General features: G+C 41.2%; 1 long non-coding RNA gene across 1 annotated transcript; it reads right to left on the bottom strand.

The window, feature by feature from the left end:
* Nucleotides 1–4219: 4219 nt before the first annotated feature.
* LOC121233433 lies at nucleotides 4220–24834 on the bottom strand. Its single transcript, XR_005932844.1, has 3 exons — nucleotides 24710–24834; nucleotides 14578–14583; nucleotides 4220–4229 (listed from the first exon to the last, which is right to left on the bottom strand). It is a non-coding gene; the product is annotated as an uncharacterized LOC121233433 (long non-coding RNA).
* Between the last annotated feature and the right edge of the window lie 1299 nt (nucleotides 24835–26133).

The raw sequence follows: 26133 nt of genomic DNA, 5'->3' as shown, positions 1-26133 counted from the left end.
AGATGGCTTTGGTATACTCTGGGAAAATACACAAAGCACAGATAACTGTTATGGGGAGGTTTCATTTATCTTTAAATTCCAGGGGTTTTCATCTTCCAGTAGCTGCAGAAGTTAGGGTTAAGTGTACTTAATACAGAGTTAGCAATATTACGTGTTGCTATGTCGGCTAACATGATGAAGTATCATAATATTTTAGCTTTGCTTATCAATGTTTTCAGATCGTTCTATGTATACATTAAAGAAAGGAGGGAATTCTAGTAGAATTAGGACATGTTGGGTGCTCTGCTTTTGGTATGCAGGGTAGGCATTGAAAAGAAACAAAGCAGCAAAGACAAACTCTTTACAATTTTACAACCTTATGACATACTTTGGGCAGAAGCCCGAAGGTGATGGTAAGGCAAGTGAACAAAGTCAAGTGAGTGCAAAGTCAAAGCCAAATGACCAATGATGCCATTGGCAGCTTTTGTCAACCATCTGAGTTAGAAAGCCACAAAGCATGAAAACAGTTAATTTCAGCAGGGTGGGAGGAATGTCTGGTGGCAACATAAAGTCAGGCTACCAGACAGGACGTAGACACCTTACTGAGATCAAGTAAATGTCCTCTTTCCCTGAGTCCATGGTGCTGCGTATAACTGAACCAGAAGCCTTTACTGGGGAAGAGAGAGGTGTGCTAGAACAAAAATTTCTATCCATCTGCTTTGCTCATCCCACTTAGTGAGAAGGTCTTGGATTCTCGGTCACTAAGTGGCTTGGTTGTGTGCTGGCGACTCACCCTGGATTCTCCTGTGGTGATTTTCTATCAATTCTCCTCAAGACTACCATTTCTGATCAACTCCAAAGGTAACAGATTTACTACACGTTTGATTTCATTCACTATAGCTGCTCCATCTTAAACCTAACCTGAACACAGTACCCACAGGGAACAGAAGTTTTACATTATCATATACAATACTGCATCTAAGGTTCTGAAATTCTCTTGTGTCCATACACAACTCAAACCATCCATCTTCAAAAAGTATGACTCAGGCAGTACTTACAAACAGGAGATTACAACATAAAATATTTCTAAAAAAGGTATTTTATAGTGCCTTGGAATTTGTATTTGGTTAAGATGCTATATTTCAAAGGAGACTAGAGACTAATTACTGTGGGGAATACTGACAGGCAGATAGTCACTCATTTGTTTTTACTGGCGACTAATTAGTAAGCCCATCACTCAGGTTATTTTTTAGAAGGCCATTTAGAATTACGTTGGGAAGAATTGAATGTTATTTCAATTTACAGTCAAAATGCTTATTACTGAACACCTCCCGGAAATGTTCACTTATGCATGCATTATTTATATGCATGGATAAAACCCTCCACACTTAACAAACAGAACGTATCAGAGAATATAAATCTATCTATTATTCTCAGTTAGAAAAACAAAACCCTGTTTGAAAATTTACTAGAGTTAATTGACAACTTCTGCTGACGCTTTCTGGAATTTAGTGAAAACAATCTCAACAAAGTTGTGATGTTAGTGAAACACCTAGGAAATATTTGCTATTATCCTTTTTGTCTCACTGATCTTTAAAATAAAAGTATAAATATCTTCTAAGCTACCATTATTATCATCGAACAAGGGATAGTTGAGATTGCGCTGGAAGCTTTTCTCGCCTGAAATATCAGACATATATCACATACTTTTCCTTTGTGCTTCTATACACAGTAACGCATTACTGTTCCTCACACTGACAAGTGCTAATTATATACCATGGCTTTCTGGAGGATACAGGCCTTACAGCTGTCTGTTTTGGGACTGAGAATCTTTCTGTTCCTCCTCCATCTAATTGTCTACACATTAAAACATTAAAAATAATGTAAAGCTGGAAATAACAGGTGACAATTTCGTCTTCAAATCTCTCCTCCTTCCACAGAGCCTCAAAAACCTACAGCTCTTATTACCCCTTTCAGGGACCGCCCCTGCATTTTGTGACTATTATCCCTTATTTCTTTGTGACAGACCATGGATAGAAGTACAGAACACTATCACACTATGCATGAGCTCAGTTCTTCTGTGTACAGGATGACTTATCTCTTCAAAAACATTTGGCCAATATATTGAGCAACTTAGTAGCTTCAGCAGTTGAAATGTCACTACTCTGTACTTACACAGATGTATCAGCCATTTACTCTCTAAATTCATGTTTGATACCTCATGTCCCAGTAATTTTGCACCTTGATCCTCAATGATTCACGCATAGACTTTTGTAATGTCACCGAGCTAAACTAACAAACACAGAATCACTAATCTCTCCCTCTGTTAAAGAAAACAAAAAAACAGTGCTCTCCCCTTCCTAGTAAATGCAACAGAAAAAATTTAACTGAGACAAAGCAGCAATATATGGTTTACCCTTTGTTACACAAAAAATATTGATAGAAATAAAGTAGTGCAATGCATGACACAGATTATTAAGCACAACTGCAACACAAATAACATCAAACCCAACCTTTATAATTAATGTTATTGATTGCATAATTTTGAACTATTCAAAGACAAAAAATAATATAGTACAGCAATTATGTAATTATAATGACGTATTCAAATTTTTACATATGCTAATAATTCATAACAGATTCTTCCTTCAAGTACTTGAAATCTATGTTGACGCTTGATGCACTAAGACAGAACTTGTAATCAAATAGAGCACAAAGCACCATTGTATTTAAAGTATTTCCATGGATACCACTACCAATGCATCTGAATACTTAAAAGATGTGAATGTATCTGTCCTCACAGGCAACTTCCAAAAAAGAAAAAATATTATTCCAATCTTTGACACAGAAAGCACAGAAACAAAGGCTTTAGTTATCAGAAAGCATTTAAGAACCTGCTTATCACCAAAATAGAGCTGGTAGCCTGTAGTCTTAAGGATCTTCACAGAATGGCTGAGGTTAGGAGGCCTCTCTGGAGTTTGCCTAGTCCAATCCCTGGCTCAGAGAGCTGGCACACAAGCAGGGTGCCCAGGACAACAGCCAGTTAAATTGTGAGCATTTCCCAGGATGATAATACCCCTCTTTGCCACACTGGTGCATTGGCTGCTCGTGGCAACATGGGGTCCACCAGGATATCACCACCACCATCCTGTGCCCTTCCCATACCTTCTTGTCCAAACTGCTTTCCAGCCTGACCACCCCCAGCCTGTACCTGGGCACCAAGTTATTTCTCCCCAAGTACAGGACTCCATGTTTCCTGTTGTTGAACTTTGTAACTCTCCTCTCCACCCATTTCTCCAGCTCATCAAGGCTCCTGTGGAAGGCTGCACAACCATCTGTTTGGTCTATCATCCCAGTTTGGGGTTATCTACAAAGCTTGCTGAGGGTGTACTGTGTCCCATCATCCAGCTCAGTAATGAGGATATTAAGCAATATTAGACCCAGCATCGACCCCTAGAGGACACTGCTATGGACTGGACTTTGCCACCGATCGCAACCCTTTCAGCCCAGCAGTTTAGCCAGCTTTCAGTCCCACTTCACTGCCCATTTACTTAAGTCCACATTCCGTCAGTGTGTCAATTATGATGTGATGGGAGACAGTGCTGAAACCATTGCTGAAACCAGCAACATCCACAGCTCTCCCCTCATCCACCAAGTCAGTCACCTCATCATGTAAACCTATTGGGTTCATCAGGCATGATTTCCCTTGCTGCTGCTCTTCAGGATCCTGAACTCCACCATCTCATGGTCACTGCAGCAAGACTGCTCCCAACCTCCATATCTTCAAGCAGTCCTTCCTTGGTTTTAAGTACCAGCTCTAGCAGTGCATCTTCCCCCATTTGCTTCTCCATCACCAGTGTCAGGAAGTTATCACCCATGCCCTCACTGTGCCCTGCTATGCTGTCTCCTCCACTGATATCAGGGTGGTTCAAAACATGTTTGCCAACAGAAAACAAAGCAAAGATGATCAGCTCTTTCAGAGTTAGTACTTAAGTTACTTTCAAACTGAAGTGCTTCTCCACGTTGTACCCTAGTGATTACACAGGCCATTAAATATTATAAAAAAAAACCCCACACCATAACTTTGGTCAGTAACTCATGTAATTAGGACAAATGTGTATGAATGTTAGAAGATTTTTTGCATTCAATGTACAACACTATGTAAAAGGATAAAACAATAAATGACGAAAAATGCTGAAAAACCATTTTCAATGTAGTAGCCAAAGAGAATTGATTGAGGGTTAAACAAACTATATTCAACCTACGGCCTAGCAAAAAATACAGCACACTGGATGAGTCAAGACTGTCTATATGGTTTATGAATAGCACTTAGAATACTCTTCCTATGAGAATAATAATGATATGGAAATACAAAGCTCAAGCATTTACAAAATGAATGCTTGTATATTTATATCATCAGACAAGCACTGTGTGTCTGAATCTAATTTCTATGCAACTGTTTCAAGCTAATTTGTACCAAAATCCATTTAAAATACACATATCATTTTGCTAGTAGTTTTTCCATATGTTGGCTTAAGTGTGCACATATTTATGTTACTTGTTGTGTACACTTACTTTTATATACACATGCAGAAATCTTCCAGTTAGTTCAGCAGTTCAACCATATATAGTATGTATATAAACTATATACAAAGCATATATAATATATATATAAAACATATATTTGTGTGTATACACCATTAACGAGACCTACTTGATTACCTGTTAGAATGAAATTACACACCCTATCAGGAAACCCCACATTTAAAAATTGCAGAGAAGTATTAAAAAAGCCACTATGAATTTCCTCAGTTAAACATTATCTACTGCCTTCCCTCTCCACCCTTCAAAAAAAAAAAAATCCCAATGCAACAAAACTACCAAAAGTTACTAGACAAAGCTATTTGAAAATTGATGTTGTATGGGATTTACTGAAGGCAAAGATTAACATAAAGTAGAAATATTATTTTTCTTTTTTTTCATGTAAACATAATTTATTACACATGCTCCTAGGCTAATACATTACATGTGAAGTTTCAGTTAGAAATAATTTTTACAAATAAGTTGTAGGTCCCTTGGGAAGCTCATCTTCTAAAAGAAAAAAATGAACTTTAATCAGAGACTCTGCTACCACTGCACCCACAAGTAATCCAAGTATTGTGTATTTTCCTTTCAGATTACAGAAAGTTTCTGTTAATACACAGAGTAAGACTTATGTATAATATGGTACCAAAATTGCAAGTTTTTCTCTAGGCAGCAGATAATTTGAGCTATTACATTTGATTGTTATTGCACAGTGGTTTTTAATTGGACTTCTTCAGTGAATACAGTAATTTATGTTCATTTTGTAATGCTGTTACCCATATAATGTCATCTACAGGGCTTGCCCATGACCACTATCAGATCTGCCCAGAAAATCTATTGCCATATACCATTTATATCACTATTGCAATTTAAAGTGTGCAGAATTTTAGACGTAATATAGATTTGCTGGCCCTGTGTTCAACTTTCTTGATGAGAAAAATCAAGATACAGTGTGGGGTTTTTTCCAGAATATATTGATTCTGAGTTCCCAAAGCACAGGTAATCCAAGAAAACATGCATTCATCTGCAGGTAGCCAATAAAAAAGAAAACTACTAATGTTTTGTCTTGCCTAGGACACAGTGACAACATTATGCTGGCCTGGCTGGAATACCTGCAGTCTCAGGAGAGAAAGATTTCTGAAGTGTAGCAGAGTTCAACTGAAAGAAAACAGAAGTCATCGCTCTCGCTAGGATTCCTTACATTAGGCAGGAGAAAGAAAGAAGGTGAAGCCTAGCTGCAAGGATTCAAGTGCATCACTGTCCTTCTGTGCATCAAGGAGAGTACATAACTTACATGCCTCACTAGCTACAGCTCTTTTTGACAAAATTCTGCAGCCACAAAGAGCTAATGGAAAAGCCTGCCACTAGATTCCCACATGGAGCCCAGAATTGCCTAGAGCAAAGAACAGCAGCCCTAGGAGACAGAGAAAAAAATCCTTACAGGAAGCTGATTAGGTACCAGTAAGAAGAGCAGTGGGGAACAAGCTCTTTCTCTCCATTCTCACCAGGCACACAGATGGGAGAAAGCTTCACAGTGACTGACATTGCCTCCAACAAAGGCCAGAGGATGAAGGTACTTTTCCCTGAAAAAGATAAATTTCAAAGGGCAGTATTGCCAGAGGTACCATCTTTCTAATTTCTAACTATATGCTCACTCTCCGATTGACAAAGAAAAGGTGAAGAATCAGCTTGAGTCACTGCTGTAGACACAAAGCCAGTTTTTGCATATGGTAAGAAGCAACCCCAGTGGTAGATTGCCAGATACTGCACTAGTGTGATTAACAGAGCTGTAGTCATGCTAAAAATAAACTGTTCATGACATGTCTCTAAGGACAAAGATAAGGTTGTCTAAAGTGAGGCAGAACTATGATAAAATATGATTCATCAAGAGACTTAGTATTCACTGCATTTAGATCAAGAAGTTCAGTAATTTCAATTTTATTTACTTCATTCTAACACTTACATCCTATACAATCTCTCTTTCTTCAGAGATAGTGAGCTTTAGAGTCTTATGTGAGAACAAGTTCCTTATTTAGAAGAAATAACTAGCTTTGTGTATTTTTATAATGGTTGGGTCAATGTCACTAAATTAAATATTTAAATTGGTCTCCATAAATTTTTAAAAGCTTTAGACAGACATTAATATCTTTAATAATAGAATTAACATGTGATTTTATGAAACATCACTGTCAAAATTTTTTCCAAAGTATATCAAACGTTGCTCTCAAGGGTGCCTTGTCAATTCAATTTCCAACAGACTAATGCATCTGAGACAAAAAATTGATCTTTTCTGCTCTTGCATATTTGTAGAATTAAGTGAATTAAAATTTTTACCCTTTACTGTTACAATCAAATCTGTAAACCAAATTATCTTTACATGTAACTCAAAGAACTTTAGTTTTAAATTTCAGTATACAGATGTTTCTACCAATTCCTTCTACTTTGAACTTTGCATCTGAACAGACAAAGGCACAAACTGCTGCTGGAGTATTTTACATTCAGTTATACAGCGCACCACATCAGTTACTTGACTCAATCCAGTGTTTCTTATAATCAGCAAGAAGTCCCTCACAGCTAGAGCAATTGTGTTCTTGAAGAGTAAAAAAATCATGACCAGGTTATTTTGTTTTCTTTTCTTGTCTCTTCTATAAGTAATTTATATTCCCACACCTTAAATCATAGGGATTATGATCATTCTTCTCCCTTGACCAACCAGGATAAGTCAGAAAAGAAAAAAAATTTTTTATTCATGTGAATGTCCCTGGACAATCTTGTACTGGCCAGACACCATCTAGGCCTTAATTCCAAATTGCCTGCCAAGGAAAATGTGCCAGTAGCCCCACACTCCCTGCTCTCTTCAAAATCCATCTGTTAAAAAAAACAATCCAGCATTAACCATTAATCATTCTGCATCTGTTCTTTATTGAATTTACTCCTACTCTCTTGAGTTTTGGGGGTTACCTGTAAGTTGCTTGAAGCACTTTCTGCTTTTTTCGTACCTGTCTCCTACTCTAATTATTTTAAAGAGTCATACACATTACAATGCTATGTAAATAATTATCAGCAAAATCCAAAAAATAAAATCAGAGCGAAAACTGTGTTCATAATCTGTAACAATTGCTCACAAACAGAATTATGACACTTAGTATGAGCAGACAGTTATTTTTTTTGTTTCTGCTCTGTGGATAGGACTTCAAAACTTCCTAGCTTCCTGACACAACTAAAACTGTTCCCAAATACATAAATCAAAGGATTTATTTTCCTGTGGCTTTAAACCAGCAATTTTCAGAAATCATTGGGGCTGCATTCCTGAATTTTCGAAAATGATTCATTTGGGACCCAAGGATTTGGATACCTATACTTGAAAGACTAGACCCATTTCTTTCTGAGCCAAGCCTACTCAATGCACTCTGACGAGCTGCTGTGACAATTAACAGATTTCTGGGCAAGACATTTCATGTTTTCACTTCAGGTTCTAAAATGGTTTGAGTCTCCTCAACTACAACTCTGAGTGACTGATACACCAGATGGCTGCGCTGCCATCCAGAGGGACCTCGGCAGGCTGGAGAAATGGGCTTACAGGAACCTTGTGAAGTTCAACAAGGGCAAGTGCAAAGTCCTGCCCCTGGGGAGGAACAACCCCAGGCACCAGTATATGGCTGGCAGTCACCCAGCTGGAAGGCATCTTTGCCCTGGAGGTCCTGGTGGACACCAAGTTGAACATGAGCCAGCTATGTGCCCTTGCAGCAAACAAGGCTAATGATATCCTGGGCTGCATTAGGAGGAGTGTTGCCAGCAGGTCGAGGGGCCACCAGTGGAGGTGGTCCTTCCCTTCTACTCAGCACTGGTGGTAAGGCCACATTAGGAGTGCTGGGTCCAGTTCTGGGCTCCCCACTGCAAGAGAGACATGGATGTACCATAGAGTCCAGTAAAGGGGCATTAAGAAGATTAAGGGACTGGAGCATCTCTCTTATGGGTAAAGGCTGAGAGAGCTGGAACTGTTCAGCCTAGAGAAGTAAAAGCTCAGAGGGGACCTCAATGGATACAAATACCTGTAGGCAGGGTAATAAAAATGGGAGAGCCAGGCTCTTCTCAGTGGTGCCCAGTGAGAGGACATTGAAACACAGGAGGTTCCATCTGAACATAAGGAAACACTTTTTTTCACTGTGAAGGTGACTAAGCACTGGCGCAGATCGCCCAACGAGGTTGTGGAGTCTTCCACCTTGGTGTTATTCAAAAGCCATCTGGACATGGTCCTGGGCATGGTAACTCTAGGTGGCCCTGCTTGAGCAGATCAGATGACCTCCAGAGGTCCCTTCCAACCTCAACCATTCTGTCATTCTGTGAACTCTAAAACACAGGACTGAGCTATGTTCCTGCTTTGCAGGCTGTGATTCAATGAGTACCCAAACACATGCTTGTGAAAGTTACTTCTCACACAGGGTTTCGTGCAATACACAGTGTAATAAAGCAAGCTAGGAATGGATAAACCAACAGAAATCCTGCTTGACTACAACTTGATACCACACAGGATGGAAATAACAGCTCGTGCAAAGCTTTGGGATTCAGATACGAGTGTTTCTGGTATTGAAGTGTAAATGCTTCCAAGTAGAAAGAAGTGAGATGTTAAAAAAAAAACGCATCCAGGACACAGTAGAAACATGTCTTTTTAATAGAGCCTTGAAGCAGATATACAAAATATCAGGCTCTGTTTACATCTATTAGTATCTATTGACAGTTTGAAAAGATATTCCACAGTACAAGAGTACCACAGGAATCTAATGAAAATATTCAGGATCATCAAGGCTGCATACATAAATGAGAAATGATCTTCATAAGTGAAGAATTAGAAAGAAGTACAGTTCACTGCTGTTTTCCAATATCTGACATTACTACACTCACAAGCAGCAGCACATACACACTACAGACACTACCCTCACACAGAAAGGAGAAAATTGGCTACAAGACTTCTTCCCAGCAACTTAAAAGTTACCAGGAAAACCACCTGAAATCTGCCTAAACCATTGCAAGTTATCTTTTTTTTGTAAAAAAGCTGCTCTTGAATACATGAGAGGTAGTTGTCTGGGTTTCGGGTTCTATTATGCAGCTACCAGCTTTCAGCTGTACCTTTTATAGTCTTACTTCTTGATCTGGCTGATGACAATGTTTTATTGAACAAAGATAACAAGCAAAGGTAAGTAATAATAAAGGTAACAAGCAAAAACTCAATAACTAGGAAAACAACAAGGCAAGAAGGAAGAGCTCAGTTTACCATAGACTTTTCAACTTGTACTGTAAGTTCAGTACAATATTATTTATCAAATTCTTTTCCATGAAACTCATCTTGCAAAGCACAACACGCCCTTCTACAACTATTCACAACAACAAGGCTAAGACACTGCATGTAGCAGAGGAAGAACAGCATGTGAAAAGCAAACTGTATGAAACCTGCATGGTACTGCAGCACAAAGGTACAGAACAGCTTCTACAAGAGAGTGATCAGTGCTTAGTTTATTTTTATTCATGTATGGGTACATCATCATCCAGATGAAACAGGTGCTCCTGCTTTTTTTTTTTTTTTTTAAATACAACTGATAAACAGCACAGTATGTGTTATTGTGTAGCCACTTCATCTTAAGAAAGTCTTACACATGGGGTGTAAGAGAAGCACGAGCTTACTCAGATCAGAACTCCCAAAACAATAATCAATGCAGGTATTACTGCAGCATTCTGCTTTCTTTATTCTGAGTCATGTAAACAATTACCCAAGTCAAATTGCACATTTTATCTGAACAAAGGAAACAACAGTTTCTGTACACACTTGAACAGAGTTCTACCTTGCCTATACCTTGCTTTAATTATTACGATAAAATCTTTACAGTTGTTACAATCCCACCCAAATGCTATTTGGGATCCCGCAGTGAGTTTCACTGGGCTGCAAATCTTCATGAAAACCTCATGCCCAATTACACACCAGTGAATGCTTTTATTCGCACTTACATTGATCCACCATGATGTTAAACAGATAACCAAAATAAGACATATTTCATGCAAATCCAGACTTTTCCAAGTAGTTAAAAAATAGGAAAATATGTGTTATTAACTAGATAACTGTATTGCACAGATCACTGGTCAAATATGTTGCTGGTTTGGGTTTCAAATTAACATTTTCTTAAAGCACCTGTTTTCCACAGAACATTTCTAATTTTGTCCTTAACTTCGTGCCCTCTTCTCCCCCATTTTCCAGAAATGGGCAGAAGAACAATTCCTTTATTAATCAAAGGTGCATATACTGACCACTGTGATAAAAGCATCCCCAGTAAGTACATTGCTAGGTTTCATTAACTCATATAGTTGAAATAAAATATTTGAATATACGTAGTCATATAACAGAAGGTAATCACCAGTTTGTCTATCACTTGAAATGTATCTCAGAAACCAACCCTTCACACTGATGATCATTTGTTGCTAACAGGAACAATTTAAAGTTTGCTAAAATCCTTTCAGCATTTGTTCTCTGGAGGACAGTGAAATAATGTTTAATATCAAGTAAATGACAAAATTGATATCGTCAGCCTTTAAGCTCTTAGAACTGGTCTTTCATATATTGCAGGGGGTATGAGAAACAACAATCCAAGCATAATAAGCCAACAAAGGATCATTAAGTTTTACCTCAGCTTTGAGTCACCTTTTTTTAAGCAGCACTATTCACTGACACCTTTGTTATTGCTTTTAATATGTACTGTTGTAAGAAATTTAACAAAAAAGAAGGTAGAAATAAATACCGACAAGTAATGTGACTGAAGAGGCTAAGCACTGCATCACATATGTCAAAATATGTATGCTACCCTACCAAAATACATATAGTAGCCTGTCACGTGAATAGTAAACCATGAATGCAATAGAAAAGGAGAGGTTTTTAAAAAAAAAAACAAACAAACCAACAAGACATTCCTTCATCAGCTCCTCCGAGCAGCCTTTGGGGTAGCTACAAACATGGCATGCTCCCTCATCCAACAGGCAGCACACAAGAAATCCACTCGGGTGCCCCAGCAACATGTGGCCCGTGAGGGCACACACTGTATTTCACAGCTAGGGGCTTCTATGAGAGTTCAGGACCATGCTTGCTTGCACATTCTTACACACAAAACAATCCTGTGTTTTAGCTATGCTGCAGCAAGCTGAATGTAGCAACACTACCGTCAACTCTTGAGGAGCTGCAGCAGGCAGCTATTATAGCCAGTGATGCAGGCAAAAATAGCAAAATATATTTTCCTTTATTCATTTAAGCTTTTCTTTAAGGCTATATCAACACTTCAGCTGCTTTATACTATTCTGAAGTACTTCGAGAATGCTAGCTTGTGAAATTGGTTTAAAGTTGCTCTTCATTTTCAGGGCATTGCAAATTTGATGTATACAGTCCATTTTTCTCCCCCGTCATCCTTAACACTGCCTGATTTGTTGTGGTCTCCTGCATTTTATTGCACATCTGCTTCATTAATTTCTCCTAAACTCTCAAGAGCATAATACAAGATTATACATACTCTACTATTTTCCAGCCTATCTTCAGCAAATTGACATGCATTCAGGGCTTATAAGAGGGGAGGAGGGGGTGTCATTGTGTAACAACACATATGTGAAAGCACAATGCATATCTGTGCTACTTACAAAAAGGTTCAAAAAGTACAGGCTTCCAAGTAGTTTATCAATTAATAGTTTAGCAATGAAATTGTCATGGTTTAACCCCAGCCAGCAACTAAGCATCACGCAGCCACTCACTCACTGCCCCCCCACCCAGTGGGATGGGGGAGAAAAATCAGAAAAAAAAGTAAAACTCGTGGGTTGAGATAAGAACGGTTTAATAGAACAGAAGAAAATAATAATGATAACGATAACACTAATAAAACGACAACAGTAATGATAAAAGGATTGGAATGTACAAATGATGTGCAGTGCAATTGCTCAGCACCCGCCAGCCGGCACCCAGCTAGTCCCTGACCGGCGATTCCCCCCGCCCCCACTCCCCCCAGTTTATATACTAGACATGATGTCACATCGTATGGAATACCCCGTTGGCCAATTTGGGTCAGCTGCCCTGGCTCTGTCCTGTGCCAACTTCTTCTGCCCTTCCAGCTTTCTTGCTGGCTGGGCTTTGAAAAGCTGAAAAATCCTTGACTTTAGACTAAACACTACTTAGCAACAACTGAAAACATCAGTGTTATCAACATTCTTCTCATACCGAACTCAAAACATAGCACTGTACCAGCTACTAGGAAGACAATTAACTCTATCCCAGCTGAAACTAGGACAGTATCCACCCCTTATTCTATACCATTGACATGCTCAGTTCCCATACCTTCAGTTACATCCTGATCAATCATCATCACCTTTTCTGTCCCTTTGAGGCATATGAACAATGAGATAGATATATAGATAGATATATATATATATGTATATATGTATGCACACACAGAGATATCATTCCTTTAGTTTATGGGTCGTGTTCATAAAATGTTCATTGAGTTCATTTAGTTTCTGACTTTGGGCTCCATCTGTCATACCAGTCTTTCTGGGCTAGAGGGATGGTGCAAAGTCCTCTCAGTCAGTAGAGCAGAATTGAGCTTCAGTGCAGTGTGACGAGCAGGTGACATTTGACGCAGCAGGAGGATGGTGTGCACCGTTGGATTGTTGCATGCTGGAGTCAGTTCTGGTTCCATCACTACTGTGCTTTGCTCAGTTTTATCACTGTTCATTCTTACTTGATCTAAGTGATTCTTACTGTAGTACTATGGATATAGCATATAACAATTATAGTAATGATAACATACAGTAGCAGGGTTATATAGCAACTAATATCATACAGGTTAATTCTGGCTATTCTCACCTAAAATTAAATCCCCTTGAGGCACACATCAGATTTCCCCATCTTTTTGCATCACCCACCAAGTGCACCCAGGCCCTTGAGCAAAAGCAATCCCACGAATGGGTTTACCTTTGCCTGAGGCAGGAGTAACCCAGACTGTCTTCCCCAACATATTTTTTATGTGCACTACAGGGACTTTATCCTGTTCTACAGTACGTAAAAGTTCTGACTGGGCAGGGCCACCTCAACTGGCAGATCCTCTGGTGTTGACTAACCAGGTGGCTTTTGCTAAATGTGTATCCCAATGTTTGAAAGTTCCACCCCCTCATTGCTCTCAAAGTAGTTTTTAACAGTCCATTGCATTGCTCAATTTTCCCAGAGGCTGGTGCGTGATAAGAGATATGATACACCCACTCAATACCATGCTTTTTGGCCCAGGTGTCTATGAGGTTGTTTCGGAAATGAGTCCCGTTGTCTGACTCAATTCTTTCTGGGGTGCCATGTCGCCACAAGACCTGCTTTTCAAGGCCCAGGATAGTGTTCCGGGCGGTGGCATGGGGTACAGAATATGTTTCCAGCCATCCAGTGGTTGCTTCCACCATTGTGAGCACATAGCGCTTGCCTTGGCGAGTTTGTGGGAGTGTGATATAGTCAATCTGCCAGGCTTCCCCATACTTATATTTCAGCCATTGCCCTCCATACCACAGGGGCTTTAACCACTTGGCTTGCTTAATTGCAGCACATGTTTCACATTCATGGATAACCTGTGCGATAGTATCCATGGTCAAGTCCACCCCTCGATCACGAGCCCATCTATATGTTGCATCTCTTCCCTGATGGCCCGAGGTATCACGGGCCCACCAAGCCATAAATAGCTCACCCTTATGTTGCCAGTCCAGATCCACCTGAGCCACTTCAATCTTGGGAGCCTGATCCACCTGTTGGTTATTTTGATGTTCTTCAGTGGCCTGACTCTTGGGTATGTGAGCATCTACATGACGTACTTTTACAAGCAGATTCTCTAGCCGGGACACAATATCTTGCCACAGTGTGGCAGTCCAAATGTGCTGCCAGTTGCCTTGCTTCCATTGCTGTAGCCACCCCCACAGGGCATTTGCCACCATCCATGAGTCACTAGAGAGAGAAAGCACTGGCCACTTTTCTCTTTCAGCAATGTCTAATACTAACTGTATGGCTTTCACCTCTGCAAACTGACTCGATTCTTCTTCTCCTTCAGCAGTTTCTGCGACTTGTCGTGTAGGACTCCATACAGCAGCCTTCCACCTCCGATGCTTTCCCACAATGCAACAGGATCCGTCAGTAAACAGGGCATATTGCCTCTCATTTTCTGGCAGTTTATTATTCAGTGGGGCATCTTCAGCACATGTCACCTCCTCCTCTGGCGACATTCCAAAATCTTTGCCTCCTGGCCAGTCTGTGATCACTTCTAAAATTCCTGGGCGACTGGGGTTTCCTATGCGAGCCCGTTGTGTGATCAGTGCGACCCACTTACTCCATGTGGCATCAGTCGCGTGATGTGTAGAGGAGACCCTCCCTTTGAACATCCAGCCCAGCACTGGCAGTCGAGGTGCTAAGAGGAGCTGTGTTTCAGTACTAACGACTTCCGAGGCAGCTCAAACTCCTTCATATGCTGCCAAATATCTCTTTGTCAGTTGGAGTATAGTGAGCCTCAGATCCTCGATATCCTCGACTCCAAAACCCCAGGGGTCGACCTTGGGTCTCCCTGGATGCTTTCTGCCAGAGGCTCCAGGTAGGGCCATTCTCCCCGGCTGCAGTATAGAGCACATTTTTAACATCTTGTCCTGCCCGGCCTGGCCCAAGTGCTACTGCATGAACAATCTCCTGTTTAATTTGTTCAAAGGCTTATTGTTGCTCAGGGCCCCATTTAAAATCATTCTTCTTCTGGGTCACTTGGTAGAGAGGGCTTACAATCAGACTGTAATTTGGAATATGCATTCTCCAAAAACCCACGACACCTGAGAAAGCCTGTGTTTCCTTTTTAGTAGTCGGTGGAGACATAGCTGCTATTTTGTTGATCACGTCCATTGGGATCTGACGACGTCCATCTTGCCATTTTATTCCTAAAAACTGGATCTCCTGTGCAGGTCCCTTGACCTTACTTTCTTTTATGGCAAAACCGGCTTTCAGAAGGATTTGGATTATTTTCTTCCCTTTCTCAAAGACTTCTTCTGCCGTGTTGCCCCATACGATGATGTCATCAATGTACTGCAGGTGTTCCGGAGCTTCACCTTTTTCCTGGATTAGTCCATGGCAAATGGTGGGGCTGTGTTTCCACCCCTGGGGCAATCGATTCCAAGTGTACTGGACACCCCTCCAAGTAAAGGCAAATTGTGGATGACACTCTGCTGCCAGAGGGAATGAGAAAAACACATTAGCAATGTCAATTGTAGCATACCACTTGGCTGCCTTTGACTCTAGTTTGTATTGAAGTTCTAGCACATCTGGAACAGCAGCACTCAGCGGTGGCGTAACTTCATTCAGGCCACGATAGTCAACTGTTAGTCTCCACTCCCCATTAGACTTTCGCACTGGCCATATGGGACTATTAAAGGGTGGGTGCGTTTTGCTGATCACTCCTTGGCTCTCCAGTTGGCGAATCAACTTGTGGATGGGAATCAGAGTCTCGGCTGGTGCGATATTGCCGCCGGTGCACCGTCATGGTAGCAACTGGCACTTGTTCTTCAACCCTCAACAACCCCACAGTCGAAGGGTCTTGAGAGAGACCGGGCAGGGTAAACAGCTGTTCAGTGCCCTCTGTCTCCAAGGCAGCTATACCAAAGCCCATCGATACCCCTTTGGGTCCTTAAAATAACCTCTCCTGAGATAGTCTATGCCAAAGATACACGGAGCCTCTGGACCAGTCACAATGGGGTGTTTCTGCCATTCATTCCCAGTTAGGCTTACTTCAGCTTCCAATACAGTTAACTCTTGGGATCCCCCTGTCACACCAGAAATACAAATGGGTTCTGCCCCTTTATAGCTTGATGGCATAGAATACACTGTGCACTGGTGTCTACTAGAGCCTTATATTCCTGTGGGTCTAATGTGCCAGGCCATCAAATCCACACAGTCCAATAGACCCAGTTATCCCTTTCCTCCACCTGGCTGGAGGCAGGGCCCCTCTAATTCTGGCCAGAGTATCCAGTACTCACTTCTTGTAAAATTGGCTCAGAAGTCCTTTCAAGAAGATCGGAAATAAGATCTGCCCTTCTACTCTGTTTGGAAACTGGAGCGGCATTTTTCCTGGTAGAATCCCCTTTTGTGGTGATTCTTCCTCGCAGCTCACGTACCTGTGCATTTAGGACTGAGGTAGGTTTTCCATCCCATTTCCTCATGTCCTCTCCATGATCACATAGGTAAAACCACAGGGCACCTCGTGGTGTGTAGCTTCTATATTCTCTCTCTTGGGCAGAGGAGCGCTCACTCCTAAGAGCTGAGACATTGGTCCTTACAGGTGGGGAATAGGACATATCCTCTTTGAATTGCTGGAAATCCTCGGACAGCTTCTCCACAGCCGAAATGCAGGCTTGTAGGGAGGAGGAGAGATTTTCTTCGTATTGATCGAGTTGGCGAGCCACTTCATCCACTGTCGGTGCCTCTTCGTCTTTCCAGGTCATTATCGCCAGTGAGTTGGCATAGGACGATGGTGCGCTCCATACAAACTTCTGCCACATGGGTCACATACATGGGACCTTGTCTGGATCTTTGGGTAATTGTGGGTTGTCTGGGTCATAATGAATCATCTCTAGCATGGCTAATTCCCTGAGGTATTGGATACCTCTTTCCATGGTGGTCCACTTTCTTGATTGACATATAACATCTTCCTTAAAGGGGTAGCTTTCCTTCACACTTGACAGGAGTCACCTCCAGACGCTGATGGCTTGCATCCCTTTTCCAATTGCCTTGTCAATGCCACCTTCCCTGGCAAGCGATCCCAGCTGCTTGGCTTCCTTACCTTCTAATTCCAAGCTATTAGCCCCACTGTCCCAGCATCGGAGGAACCAGGTGATAATATGCTCACCTATACGGCGGCCGAAATCTTTTCGCATATTCCGCAGCTCACTCAAGGATAGGGACTGGGTTATTACCTCTGGTTCTGCCTCTTCCTCCTGTTCCTGTGATGACCCTGGCTCATCTTCCTCCTTCGCTAAATGAACTGATTTTTTTTGTATATTTCCTCTTCTGTATAGGGGCAACTGATACTGATGCAGGTTGGTCCACTGGTTCAGTTGCAGTACTGCTTGCCAGGTTTTGGATAACTGCAGTGTCTGTTGCTGGGGTTTGGGTAGCTGCAGTGCTGTCACCAGGGCTGGAGGGGTTGCAGTGCCTGTTGCCGAGGTCTGGGTGGCTGCAATGCTCCTTGCCAGGGCTGGAGGGGCTGTGGCACCCATTGCCGAGGTTTGGGTCCCGTTGCCAAGGTTTGGGTGACTGCAGTGCTAATCGTTTTGTTGCTAGATCCAGAGACCTTCTCTTCCCCTTGAGGGTACTGAGTGGTGTCGAACAGGGCTCGATAGGCATGGGCCAGGCCCCAGCATGTTGCAGTAATTTGTATCTCTCTGGAGTTGCTGGGATGACAGCATACCTTTTCCAAATATTTTACTAGTTCTTCCGGATTCTGCACTTGTTCAGGGGTGAATTTCCAAAACATTGGAGGTGCCCACTTCTCTAGGTACTTGCCCATACTACCCCACACACCCTGCCACTCATAATTGTCCAGCCTCGGGGCAGATCTCTGGGTGATGATCTTAAATAGTTGTTTAACCTTAAACAAGAGCTGAACCACATTCAGGAACATGCTAATTCCTAGCTGTAGGGCTAGGACCGTCCTGGTCTCAACATCCCAAGAGTATTCAAATTTTTCAAAATTCTCAAACACCATTGTAACTGTACTGAAGGAGAAAGGAGAGGGAAAGAAAGGTAGCCCATCCATAGACTGGTTTTCCAAGGAGGAAAGGTAAACGGTGTAATTATTAATAGTTTCCCACAGATGGCTCCCGAAGTATAGAGGTGACAATGCTGAGTGCAAATACTGGATTAATCCCACAACCAATGACTTTATCATACCATAAACCAGTGTTATACAATACATCAAAGCAAAAACCTTAATCCACCTCCCATGGACAATAAGCAGCAGAAAAGGGACTACATACAGGAAGCAAGGTGATACATAACAGAACTTTAAAAACCAGAGCAACAACTCTAAGAACATAAATCAACATAGTGACCAGTGAGTATTAGACCAATATAATGAATGCTTATAACAAATTTGTTTTAACAAGCTGTGGTCAGGTTTGTCATTATCTCAACCCTTCGTGCCCCATGTTGGGCGCCAAAATGGACTGTTGTGGTTTAACCCCAGCCAGCAACTAAGCACCACGCAGCTGCTCACTCAGTCCGCCCCCCACTGTCCCGATCCAATATTGGGGAGGGTTCTTAAATGATCCCAAGAGCGAGATTAAGACACAAACGAGGTCAGATGCCGTACAACCTCACAAGTTTTATTTCCTATAACAACTGATAATAGCGACAGGACAGAGGGAAGAAGAAAGGAAAAAGAGGCAGACCTAAGCAAGAGAACGGAAGAGATGCAGCAAGACTAGTTACCACCACCACGAAGCCAGCAACGTCCCGTTGACTCAGTCTCGCTGCAGGTGATGGACGGTCCAAGTTCCAGGTTCCAACAGACAGGTGATGCCAAAGTCCCAGTTCCAAGCACTGCAGTCCCTTTTCAGTCCTTTCAGTTCCCTTTTTGTTCCTTTTTGTCTTTTTGTTCCTTTTCAGTTGTTTGAGAGAGGAGTACGCAGTTCTTTTATTGTCCTAGTCCCCACGATTTCTCTGAAGAGTCCACCCATTTCCACGGAGCTCATTATCATACGTGCCACCCCGTGTTCCTCCATGGGCACATGCCCAGGTGTTCATGGTAGTTTCTTCACCTTGCTCGTGGGCAAGCACAGCTTGGTAGGCACTGCTAGCTTCAGGCAGATATGGTGGTTTCTTCAGGGACATTTTGTTTCCTTCAGCGCGTACTCCCCCACAGCAACAGAATGTTGAGGCTAGCAAATGGTAACTGTGCAGCAGCAATGTTGAGACAAACATAGTCCAACACAGCCTCTTACACCTACCCAGTGGGATGGGGGAGAAAATCGAGAAAAGAAGTAAAACTTGTGGGTTGAGTTAAGAGCCGGCTGGTATTGGCTCTCTCTGGAACACAGGGGAAGCTTCCAGCAGCTTCTTACAGAAGCCACCCCTGTACCACCCCCCCCCCCCCCCGTTACCAAAACCTTGCCACACAAAGCCAATACACTAATCTACCATTAGCTATTCCTAATTGTTGTGGTTTCACCCCAGCCAGCAACTAAGCACCACGCAGCCACTCACTCACTCACTCCCCACCTAGTGGGATGGGGGAGAAAATTGGGAAAAGAAGTAAAACTTGTCGGTTCAGATAAGAACAGTTTAATAGAACAGAAAAGAAGAAAATAATAATGATAACGATAACACTAATAAAATGACAACAGTAATGATAAAAGGATTGGAATGTACAAATGATACACAATGCAATTGCTCACCACCCACCGACCGACACTCAGCTAGTCCCTGACCGGCGATTCCCCCCGCCCCCCCTCCCCCCATGTCCAGTTTATATACTAGACATGATGTCACATGGTATGGAATACCCTGTTGGCCAGTTTGGGTCAGCTGCCCTGGCTCTGTCCTGTGCCAACTTCTTCTGCCCTTCCAGCTTTCTTGCTGGCTGGGCATGAGAAGCTGAAAAATCCTTGACTTCAGACTAAACACTACTTAGCAGCAACTGAAAACATCAGTGTTATCAACATTCTTCTCATACTGAACTCAAAACATAGCACCGTACCAGCTACTAGGAAGACAGTTAACTCTATCCCAGCTGAAACCAGGACAGAAATGAAGGTCACTAGATCAGTAGGATGAATTTCATGGAACAGATGGACCTAATGTCTAGCTCTCCCAAATGATGAAGCCAAGTTATCTGAAAGAATCGGAGCCTCTTACCTTACCAGGAGACTGCATTTTAAAATAGCATTTAGGGGGAGCGAAGTCAATGAAATTCATCTTTGCTGATGTTATCCAGGAAGTCTCCTCCTTATGAATACTACATAAAATGGCATTATTTTTTCCGATTCTCAAACCTCAGATCTCCCTGTTCTTCATAAACAAGTGATTAAAAAAAAACTAATTACAATTAATAAAAAATATTATGAGCAACAACTAAAATGTAGTAAGTTAAAAAAGCTAAAGTTGTAATGTACGCAACTGATTAGGAATTTAAGTAATCCAGAAACTACTCACCAGTAGAAAAAACCTCTGCCATAAGATAACATTTGAAACAGTATATTTGACAATTCACTTCTAAACATGCTGTAAATGCTCTGCATCTGTCGTAAGTCTCCCTGTCTTATATTCATATAAAAAAAACCCCTCACCTTTAACTATGGAGTGAGAACAAATGCCCTTTGAGAACACAGAAAACAAGTCACTCCACCAGTCTTTGACAGGTCAGTGATGACTACATCAATCTTACTGGTGACAAAATATTTCTCTTTTTATTTCAAATATTTAAAGATAGGACTACGTCTCCCAGAACTCCAGCTTACCTGAACAGTGTCTATAAAGCAGGTTTGCATTGTCAGAAAACATTCAAGAAACTGCGATGCTGATGCAACTCAAAGTAGCCCTTCTTTTGCTATAAGTGAAGCCAACTTATTTCCCTTAGGAGCCAGTAGGAGAGCTCAAGAAAACTGGAAGATAATATGCACTGAGTTTGCTTCCTTCAACCTCCAGCATCCCTCCAACATTGAAGACAAACAGAGGAAAAGGGCAGGACACAATGTTCTTGGTATGAGCCTGCCAAAGATGGTTAGAGAATTTTCACATGTCCTTTTCTGATAGGAAAGTCTGAATATTATCTCTACCTCAATGCAAGAGGGGCTTGAATGGAGAGTAATTGCTCCGTTTTGGCACATTACAGGCATTTCCAGACTTACAGAGGTAGTAAATTCTACTTAGAAAGAAAGTGTAAAATTTATAGCCAGTATTATCAGTGTGACATTGCATACATATGAGACATGACAGTCAGGAATTTTACTAAATCACATCAAAACATGTTGCAAATACATGCAAAAATACAGGTAAAGAACAAGTCTTAAAAGAAAAAGAGGTAACCATTCTGACATATAAAACCAGACACTTTTCTGCAGAAAAAGGTCTCTAAGCATCCCTTTGTCTGTGCCAGTGCAATACTTAAATATTTTTACTGCATGTCTTAAACAGCATAACACAATAGGTCTGAAATTTATTCAACATCCTGGTTTATTTAAAATGCCAGCTCAGGGCTAACTCACATCATATTATTTTATTTCAAACACAAAGGCACCATTTCTGTTTTCCTGCAAGCTCTGAACTCCTGTGACATACTACAGATGTAAGAGTAAAAAGTAGTTTTTATAAAGGACTGAAAAATTATTACTACCCACAGATCTTGTTTGATCACTTCTACTATTTGGGCAGAATTCATCTCACCTAACTTACCTATCTTTAAATACCTATCAAAGAACAGAATGAATCACTTACAATCAGAGGTTTCTCTTACTCTCCACTGATCAGGCAAAGCCTACACAATTAGATAATCTGGAAACGTACATTTGAAAATACATCAGGTAACTGAAATGTGTCATGTTCTTTTCTCCTTCCAGGAAGGCAGCTCTGAAATACAGACTTCAAACACACTTACAACCTATGGAAGACAGTGACAATTTTACTGCAACATAAATTAAAAAAAAAGTCTTGCTGCCCCCAATTTTTCATGTGCTTATCCTTCCTAATTTTTAGTCAGTATTTCAAAATACATGGACAAGTGCACAGGCATATAACTACATTTTATATACAAAAATACATGCTGTCATTCTTCAGCTACTATAGCAAATACAGAGGAAATGAAAAGAGTTTACCTCAAATTAATAAAAATTCAAGTTCTCCCTCTAGACAAGTCCTACTCCCTCCCCCCTCAGTAATTATACTTGTGTCATTAAAAAACACTTTCTTGCCACAGAACTGATGATGCCTTTGAAAATTCTGAAACATGTAGAGCTTGTTTCACTCTGATGCATGAGACTACTTAGCTTTACATATGTCCTCAAGACACATTGATCTTGAGCAAAGTAACCGGTATTTGAAATGCATGGTTTTACTGATGAAAGGTTATTGGAATTTATCCAAAGTAAATGTATACTTCTTACATGACCACTGAAAACCACTGTTGCTCAAAGAGAAAAGATTCAGAATACATTAAAAGACAATTCTGCTGTGAAAATGTAGGTAGGTTGGTGCCTCTTTAGAGAATTACTCAGGATCAATAAATAGTTAAGTAGAAGAATAATGAAGCAATAGATTGGTCCAATATGAAAAAAATTGTGAAGGATACCATGTCTTACGACATTATCTTAGAAAAGTACTGCTCAATTGTGATCATGTGTGTTGTTCCTAATCCTAACTGCCAAGCAGAAATTCCTGGCCATTGTACCTGACCACTTCCGCCACCCACTCAGAGCATAGAACACCGCTATAGACTGCCAGGGACCCCACTTTCCCCAGGATGTCCCAGGCTGGAAGAAGGTGAGGGACCATAAGACTCAACTCATATAAGGTACTGCTCACTGAAACACGTTATGTTCTGGAACACAGGCCTTCTCTGGCCTTTCAAGTACCAGAATTTAGTAGGATGTTTGAAACAGTGTCCTCTGCTTCCCCTCCCCCACCAGCTAATATGAGTACTCACATGCATAACTCACCGGACAACGTTTCTCATCCGACAGATGATCCGTCCATGGCTTTTAGGAAGGTTGGGCGCTTTGTGTTTATGCCTTCCCTATTCACTGCAGTTGTGGAGGACGGGCTCTGGAATCCCACCACGAAAAAGGCTACTCTCATTCCCAAGGCTCACTGGACTCAGAAAGAGCCTCTAAAACGTAACTCCTGCAGCATACGACACTCTCAGGTCTTGGGACATATTTAAAAGAGACCCTGAATGTCCTTACACACAGGTAGGTTTGGTATGCTACCCTAAAAGGCCAGCCACAACCTGAGGTGTAAGCACTTTTCTGTGGGATTCTTTCCCCATTTCAAAATTTACACTATTTGTCTATTATGTTAAAGCCAGTCAGCAGTAAAGTTGCACATACCCTAGTCAGATGAAAGACGGACCTGCATTTTGTCACTGCTACGCATAGCTCCTCTCTGAACACCTTGAGATGCATTAGTTGCACAAAAAAAATCAAATGACTGCTTAGCTACATACACCAATAGCTTTCTCAAATAGGAAACCAGAAGGAGACGAAGTCCTCCTTTAGGGGGCAGCGTCATAGGACCAACAGTGAGAAAAACTGAAGTCTAGCTGGATCCTTTCAGGTCTTATTAGTGATCCAGGTGATGGCAATCTGCCTGAGTGTCCTTATTAGAAGAGCCAGGAAGCTCAAGCAGAGACTGTTTATGGATCAGCAGTCCGTGTAAAAGCTGAAGGGGATAAAATTGAAAAGCAAAACTGAGAGCCTCCAATCACCTCACTATGAGCACATCTTAAAATAAACATGCCAACAACAGTCACAGGCAAGTCAGATGATGTAAGAACTATATTATTTTATCAGAACATATCCAACTTCGTCATTTAGAGTTTTTGTCAGGCCTCCAATCAAAGGTCATTCTACAACAGTCAGGAGTATGCATTTCAATTATTCATTAGTCAGACCACTTCTGTTGTTCAACAGCATGTCCCCTGACAGCTTCCCCAGCTCTCTTACATACCAACCACAGATGTTTTCATCTAATCAATACCTTAAAAGGGAACAATGACAGGAATCTAAACAAACAGAATATTTTAGTTTTCTTCCATGTATATAAAAAGACTGGATAATTTAGTCCATTTGATGTTCTCTTCCCCCTACTCCATCCCTAGGGATTTCTATAACCAGAAAACTCAGGGCATTCAGTGAATTGTTTTAAAAATTCTTTCCTACAGTTTCACTGAAAATGCTGTTGCACTTCTCTGAACATTGAGGGAGTATTTTCAGACTGTTTGACCTTTATTTAAAAAAGAGAAGAACACAAATCTGTCAGAGCACAATGACTTTTCTCCTCCCAAAACCACACCAGGACGCTAGCAAATGTATTTGTGGTGAGCATTACCAGTGTTACTACAATTCAGTCAGAGACTCATGTGTGATTAGTGTCCCAATCCAATATCGGGGAGGGTTCTTAAACGATCCCAAGAGCGAGATTAAGACACAAACGAGGTCAGATGCCGTACAACCTTACAAGTTTTATTTCCTATAACAACTGATAATAGTGACAGGACAGAGGGAAGAAGAAAGGAAAAAGAGGCAGACCTAAGCAAGAAAACAGAAGAGATGCAGCAAAACTAGTTACCACCACCACGAAGCCAGCAACATCCCGTTGGCTCGGTCTCAGTGCAGGTGATGGGGGTCCAAGTTCCAGGTTGCAGCAGACAGACAATGATGACCAGTTTCAAGCGCTGATTATCAATCCCTTGCAGTTCCTTTCAGTTCCTTTTTCCAGTCCCTTGCAGTTCCTTTTTCGAGGGAGGAGTACGCAGTTTTTCCGAAGAGTTCAGCCATTCCCACAGAGACTGTTAACTTCAGGCGGATATGGTGATTTCTTCAGGGCCTTCAGCAAGTACTCCCCACAGCAACAGGATGCTGAGGCTAGCAAATGGTCAGCAAAGTTGAGACAAATATAGTCCAACACAGTCTCTTACAGTCTCTTACACCACCCTGTGGCTCGACATTGCTGTCCTCATGGTGGCGTGAAAGATAAGGGTATAGAAAGAGAAAGAGGGGAAAAAAAAGTGCATACTACAATGATATAATCAAGTTAACAACTTTCTATCAAAATGACTTAACATAATGTGGCAAAAGAAAAACCAAAGGTTAAAATAAGATGATTTGGCTTTCCAAGGCTTATTTTGTGTTAATACAATATTTCTACATTAAACAACAACATGAACAAACAACAATATTATACCAATTATCCTAATTATAACATTCCTAAGTAAGTTAAACAACATCTAATATCTAACAACACCTACTTAACATCAACTAACCATTATAAATTTAACTAACTCTACAATATCAAAACATACTATAAATTAATTTTAAGGTTGTGAAGAATCAGTAGAAAAACACAACGGCAGTTTACATGGTGAACATTTACAAGGACAAAAAAGAAGTATTAGAATAACTATTAAGATAACCGTTATCAAAGCAAAGGCTATATAATAAACTGGAATCAACGTGAACACATACTCGTACTCCGTCATTTTTTTGGCAATGTACCACAAAGCGGTCACAGCCCTAACAGTCCACGTGGTCGGCTGCCCTGGTCTGCTGGAGTTGGGGTCCGCATGTGCAGTGGGAAAACCACTTTCCGTGCCCGCTTATCCTAGGGTGCATGCATTGTCTGGACCTAGAAACTTCTATCCCAGTTCCAAACAAAGGTGAATGAACAACACTACTATATAACAATGATTAACAATACTTTAACCTATTTAACCAATATATAAACACATACAAGACAAACACATACATAGCACAAGAGAAAATATAGCGAGAGCTAACAAA

This window comes from Aquila chrysaetos, chromosome 7, assembly GCF_900496995.4.
Source record: "Aquila chrysaetos chrysaetos chromosome 7, bAquChr1.4, whole genome shotgun sequence".
NCBI lineage: Eukaryota > Metazoa > Chordata > Aves > Accipitriformes > Accipitridae > Aquila > Aquila chrysaetos.
The sequence above is the reverse complement of the archived record's forward strand: the minus strand, read 5'-3'. Positions and strand labels throughout refer to the sequence as shown.